The sequence below is a fragment of the Felis catus genome, chromosome A2 (genome assembly GCF_018350175.1).
Source record: "Felis catus isolate Fca126 chromosome A2, F.catus_Fca126_mat1.0, whole genome shotgun sequence".
Taxonomy (NCBI): Eukaryota; Metazoa; Chordata; class Mammalia; order Carnivora; family Felidae; genus Felis; species Felis catus.
In genome coordinates, this window is record NC_058369.1 from 113,749,390 (window position 1) to 113,756,618 (window position 7,229).

A 7,229-nucleotide genomic window follows, 5' to 3' on the forward strand; every position below is an offset into this window, starting at 1 on the left:
TTTGTCAAAAAAAAAAATTTTTTTTAAGTAATGATCTCTACCCCTAACGTGGGGCTTGAACTTACAACCCCGCGATCAAGAGTCACATGCACCACCAAGTGAGTCAGCCAGATGCCCCAGTTTGTCAAAAATTTTATTTGAGATAGGAAGAGTAAACATCTTCATGTTTAGAATCAATAATGTGATTCTAAACCAAACTGAATATTTCATACAATTTGTTGACATGGTCTCAGTGAGTAACGGAAAAAAAAAAAAAAAAAGAATAAGCAAATGAACTCCCCTCTCTCCCTTGCTTCTCCCATATTTTGAACAGTATTAGGTTGAATCATACATATTACCATTTTTTTTTTAATTTTTTTTTCAACGTTTATTTATTTGTGGGACAGAGAGAGACAGAGCATGAATGGGGGAGGGGCAGAGAGAGAGGGAGACACAGAATCGGAAACAGGCTCCAGGCTCTGAGCCATCAGCCCAGAGCCCGACGCGGGGCTCGAACTCACAGACCGCGAGATCGTGACCTGGCTGAAGTCGGACGCTTAACCGACTGCGCCACCCAGGCGCCCCCATATTACCATTTTTTAAGTCAAACACACTTGAAACTAGCAAGTTCACATGGTTCAAACATCACATTCCTCTTTTCAAATCGTGGAATTTTAGAATATCTGAGCTAAGATACTGCCCACATTGTATATAGATGACCAGGTGTCCCCTTTGTGTAAAGACCATGTCAACTGGACGGTTTTAGGCTCTGGGCTTTGTCAAGAACCACATGTGCTCTTGGAACAATGCATGTGTAGATGTATTTCCCGTTAAAAGAATGTATCATTGTCCTGCCTTAATGCAAAGACCAATTCCAGTAAGGCATGAAAAGTCAAGTGGAGTATCAAGACACAAAATAATCCTCCATGTTCCTTTTCAAAACATTCTGGCTTGTCGTGTGGCACGCTAGGAGCAACAGACCCACCAGGGCTCAGCCTTGGCCCCTCTCATTTATGTTTCAGTGAATCTTGGAGAATGCTGTTTTGCTCATAGCATATCAAAGGGAAGGATCAAGGCCTTGGTATTACTGTGAAATGTAATTTGCACACCACTTTATATGTTAGTAGAATCCAAGAGTGTGAAGTTCAATAAACTGAGCCTTCTATGAGGAACGCTATCTATGAGTTTCCAGGCCCTCACTTACACATGTTTTCAGCTGATAGTGATTTATTTTACTGATCCTTTCGATTTGTCAACCATTTGAGCATAGACGCTCAGTCTTCAGGATTCTAATACCAATCCTATAGCTAAAATTAGAACTCCTAATTATTTGCTGAGTGCCTTTAACTGCTGTAACTCTAGAAAATAAAAAGAATCCAAGATCATTAGTAGGGAGACTAGAGACCTCTTTACTGTTTAGATAGTGTCCCTCTAATAATTTATGGTTCCTGCTTCGAAGAACTAGAATAGCTTGGTCACTTATTTATTCTGCCTCTAATTCTGCCACTTGAGTGAAAATCCAAGTCACTCTTAATTTGTGTTATTTTAGCAACATATAATCTGGCTAATTTGTCCCTTGAAAATTAAGTTCCAAGTCAAACACCTCCCTTTAAGCCAAGGTCCATGTCGTGTCCAAATATCCGAGTAAGTTGAGGGAGGGGAAGGAAATCTACCAAGTATCTGGATGATTCATGTCAGAGAGCACAATATCTAAACAGGTGGAAGCGTTGCATGAATGAGAAGCACTAATCTGCGTGCTAATAGACCATTTATTTGCATTTCATTTTCCTTGGGAAAAAAAGTCCTATGTCAGTCTTTCTAATTTTGAGTGCAATATGCATGTCTGTTGATATTTAAAGAAAAGAGCTGTCCACATACAGGTATTCACATCCCTGAGCTGCATAATTGGTTTCTGTTTCAAAATAGAAAGTTACTAGCTAGATGAGTCACATGAGGTATTTCCAAACACTCTTTTGATAAAGTGATTAATACTGTAAATATCTATTCAAGGCTTTTAATAAATGGATGGATTTTGCTAAACATTAAATGACAAGAAGAATCCAAAAGTTCACATTTCATAAAATGCACAGTTGCTTTATTACAGGAGCAAACCTGTCCACATAGTCGATCCGCGTTGTAGGGGTCCAGGTACATGAATCAACAGTGTTCTGGTTCCAGCTATGCTTTTGTGCCACTTCTGCCTTAAATATCAATGAAAACAGTCCAGCTCCTTTGGCTGCCTGGAACTTTCAGGACTCAAGCATCATTCCAAGAGTCTCCCCATTGGCTGGTGCCCAATGCATTTGTATGATTGGGGAGATGACACAAGAAAGAAATTGAAGCTATGGGGCTCTTCTTTTTTTCTGTCATTTACCAAGATTGAGTTGCCTGCTCTATCCATCCCAATTTGAGAATACAAGCTGGGCAGAGAATGAAAGCCAGATACCAACCACATAATCTCCTAATTCACATGATCGTGGGATTTTACTCTATTATTATTTTCAGTATTGTTTTGATAGCTTTTAAGGCCTTTGGGTGTCCTACTTGTGCTCAGAAGTATATCCTTACCTTCATGTCAGTTTTGGTAGGCCAACAACCATTAAACACCCAGTTTTATGAAGAAAAAAAAAGCTAACATATTTGATTGCTTACATGCATTACTTCAACCTATGAGGTGGGTAAATTTGTTATTCCCATTTTAAAGTTGAGAAACTAACTTGATTGAGATCACTGTATCACTTTCCTAGGACTGTTGTACTAAAGTCCTACAGATTGCTGGCTTAAAAAAACAAAAATTTATGGTTTCACAGTTCTGGGGGCTGGAAGTCTGTCAGCAGGGCCATGCTTTATCTGAAAACTATAGGGCAATGGTTTCTTGTCTCTCCCTTCTCTCAGCAGCCCCAGTCTTGTAGATATATCGCTCCAATCCTCCCCCTTTCAATCCAACATTTTCATATAGTATTCTCCCTGTACGTCTCTGTGTTTTCACATGGCTATATTTTTTTAATTAAATGAGGTATAAGTGACATATAACATTATATTAGTTCCACGTACAGAACATAATGACTCGATGTTTGTATAGCAAAATGATCACAATAATTCTAGTTAACATCTAATGCCATACAGTTACAGTTATGAGTGACTTTTCAGTTTTACAGTCATAGCAGCTTTCAAATACGCAATACAGTATTCATAGCTCTAGTCACTGTATACTAAGTCATGTCCCCATGACTTGTTTATTTTATAACTGGAAGTGTGTACCTTTGACCTCCTTCACCCGTCTCACCCATACTCTTCCCCCTGCCTCTGGCAACCACCAATCTGGTCTCTGTATCCTTGAGCTTGTGGTTTGTTTGTTTGCTTGTTTGTTTAATTTCATGCATAATTGAGATCATACAGTCTTTGTCTTTCCATGTCTTCCTTAGTTCACTTAGCATAATGCCCTCGACATCCAACAATGTTATCACACATGGTAAGATTTCCATTTTCTATGGCTAAATAGTATTCCATTGTGTACTTTTTTGTTCATTCATTCATTGAGGAACACTTAGGTGGTTTCCATGTCTTGGCTATTATAAAATAATGCTACAATTAATGTGAGGGTGCATATATCTTTTCAAATTAATGCTTTCATTTTCTTCAGATAAATATACAGAAGTAACATTTCTGAGTCATATGGTAGTTCTATTTTTAATTATTTGAGGAACCAACATACTGTTTTCCATCGTGGCTGCACCAGTTTAGTCTCACCACCAGTGCCCAAGGGTTCCCTTCTCTCCACATCTTCACCAACACTTGTTGTTTCTTGTCTTTTTTATTATAGCTATTCTATGACAGAGAGGGGGTGTATCTCATTATGGCTTTTATTTGCATCTCCCTGATAATTAAGGATGTTGAGCACATTTTCATGTACCTGTAGGCCATCTATATGTCTTTTTTTCCCCCCAGAAAAAATATGTGTATTCAGATCACTGCCCATTTTAAACTTGGATTGTTGTTTTGCTATTGAATTGTATTGAGTTCTTCATATATTTTGGATATTAGCTCCTTCTCTGTTATGTGATTTGCAAATACTTTCTTCCATTCAGTAGGTTGCCTTTTCATTTTGTTGGTGATTTCTTTTGCTGTGTAGAAGCTTTTTAGTTTAACATAGTCCCACTTGTTTATTTTTGCTTTTGTTGTCTTTGCTTTTGGAGTCAGGTTTTTAAAAATCATCACCAAGACCAATGTCAAAGAACGTACCACTTACATTTGCTTATAGGATTTTTATCGTTTCAGGTCTTATATTCAAGTCATTAGTTCATCTTGAGTTGATTTTTATGTAGGATGGTAGTCTAGTTTCATTCTTTTGCATGTGACTGTCCAGTTTGCCCAGTGCCACTTATTGAAGAGACTGTTCTTTCCCCATTGCATATTCTTGTCTCCTTTGTCATACATTAACTGACCATATATATGTCGTTTCATTTTTGGGTTCTCTTCTCTGTTTCATTGATCTATGTTTCTGTTTTTATGCCAATACCATATTGTGTTGATTACTATTGTTCTGTTGTATAGTTTTGAATTTAGGGAGTGTGGTGCCTCCAGCACCATTTTCTCTCAAGAATGCTTTGGCTTTTTTGTGATTACATACAAAGTTTAGGATTGTTTGTTCTATTTCTGTGGAAAATGCCATTGAAATTTTGATAGGAATTGCAATGAATCTATAGATTGCTTTGGGTAGTATGGACATTTATTTTTTTTTAAATTTTTTTTAATGTTTTTTATTTATTTTTGAGACAGAGAGAGACAGAGCATGAACGGGGGAGGGGTAGAGAGAGAGGGAGACACAGAATCGGAAGCAGGCTCCAGGCTCTGAGCCATCAGCCCAGAGCCCGACCCGGGGCTCGAACTCACAGACTGCGAGATCGTGACCTGAGCCGAAGTCGGACGCTTAACCGACTGAGCCACCCAGGCGCCCCATGGACATTTAAAAAATATTAATTCTTGGGCACCTGGAGATTTTTATGGTTTCTGTGCTGACAGCTCAGAGCCTGGAGCCTGCTTCAGATTCTGTGTCTCCCTCTCTCTCTCTCTCTTTCTCTCTGTGCCCCTCCCCCACTCACATTCTCTCTCTCTCTCTCTCTCTCTCTCTCTCTTTTTCTCTCTCAAGAATAAATAAACATTAAAAAAATTAATATTAATTCTTCTAATCCATGAGTACAGAATATCTTTCCATTTATTTGTGTCTTCTTCAATTTTATTCATCCATGTCTTGTAATTTTCATTGTATGGGTCTTTCATCTCCTTGGTGAAAGGAATTCCTAAGTATTTTGTTCTTTTTGATATAATTCCAAGTGCAAATGTTTTCTCAGTTTATCTTTCTCATAGCTTAATATTTATAAAGAAAGACAGCAAATTGTTGTTTATTGATTTTGCATCCTGCAGCATCATTGAATTCATTTATTAGTTCTAACAGTTTTTTGGTAGGATCTTTAAGATTTTCACTACATAAAATCATGTCATCTGCAAATAGAGACAACTTTACTTTTTCCTTCCTGGTTTGGATTCATTTTATTTCTTTTTCTTGCCTAATTTCTTTGGCTAAGACTTCCAATATTATTTTGAATAAAAGTGCTGAGAGTTGATGTTCATGTCTTGCTCCTGATGTTAAAGGAAAAGCTTTTAGCTTTTCACCCCTGAGTATGATGTTAACTGTAAGCTTGTCATATATGGAATGGCTGTCTTCTTATAAGGACACCAGTCATGTTGGATCAGGAGCTCAGCCTACTCCAGTATGACCTCATCTTAACCAATTTCATCTGCATGATGGTATTTCCAAATTAGATCACACTGTGAAGAACTGAGGGTTAGGATTTCAACATATCTGGGGAGAAGGGAGGAGATAAAATTCAACCCATAGTAGTCACATAGCTAGGAAATGGTATGGCAAGGATTAGAATGTTTGCATTCTTTTTTTTTCTGTACGTTAAAGAAGACTTGTTTTATTTAGTGATTGTTTCCAGATTAAGTAATATATACCAAGAATTAGTGTTAGCTGCTTATGCATGGATTATTTTTTTTTAATTTTTTTGTTACATAATTTACATCCAAATTAGTTAGCATGTAGTGCAACAATGATTTCAGGAGTAGATTCCTCAGTGCCCCTTACCCATTTAGCCCATCCCCCCTCCCACAACCCCTCCCATAACCCTCAGTTTGTTCTCCATATTTATGAGTCTCTTCTGTTTTGTCCCCCTCCCTGTTTTTATATTATTTTTGTTTCCCTTCCTTTATGTTCATCTGTTTTGTCTCTTAAAGCCCTCATGTGAGTGAAGTCATATGATTTTTGTCTTTCTCTGAGTGACTCATTTCACTTAGCATAATACCCTCCAGTTCCATCCATGTAGTTGCAAATGGCAAGATTTCATTCTTTTTGATTGCCAAGTAATACTCCATTGTATATATATATACCACATCTTCTTTATCCATTCATCCCTGGATGGACATTTGGGTGCTTTCCATCCTTTGGCTATTGTCGATAGTGCTGCTAGAAACATTGGGGTGCATGTGTCCCTTCGAAACAGCACACCTGTATCCCTTGGATAAATACCTAATAGTGCAATTGCTGGGTTGTAGGGTAGTTCTATTTTTAGTTTTTTGAGGAACCTCCATACTGTTTACCAGGGTGGCTGCACCAGCTTGCATTCCCAAGAATGCTTGCATTCTTAACCTTCTTCTGAAATTTTGGAATATGGAGAAGATAGGTATGGCTGAATGTTAAATCACAGTACATGAACTATCTAAAAGATTTTGGATAGTGATTTTTCTCAATTGAAAGACATGTTTTGAATATGCTTCCTCTGCCTTAACCTCCTCTAGAAGCAAATATTCTTTTGATGGGTCAATACTTTAGGTCAGTCCTATAACATTCTAGTGTATTCCTTTTCATAACTTTGAGACTAAAAAGAGATAATTAACATTAAAATACAGAAGACAAGTTAAAAGGCCATACAAATTAACACATATAATGATAAAACAGTCCTCCAAACATTTACTAATGCATACTTTTGTTTTCCTACTTTAATGATAATAATTTTTTTAAGTTTATTTACTTATTTATTTTGAGTAATCTCTACACCTAACATAGGGCTCAAACTCATGACGCTGAGATCAAAAGCCATATGATCTTCTGACTGAGCCAGCCAGGCACCCTGATAATAATTAATCTTTAGCATTTACTATGTCCAGGCATTTTACTGAAACTCTAAAAG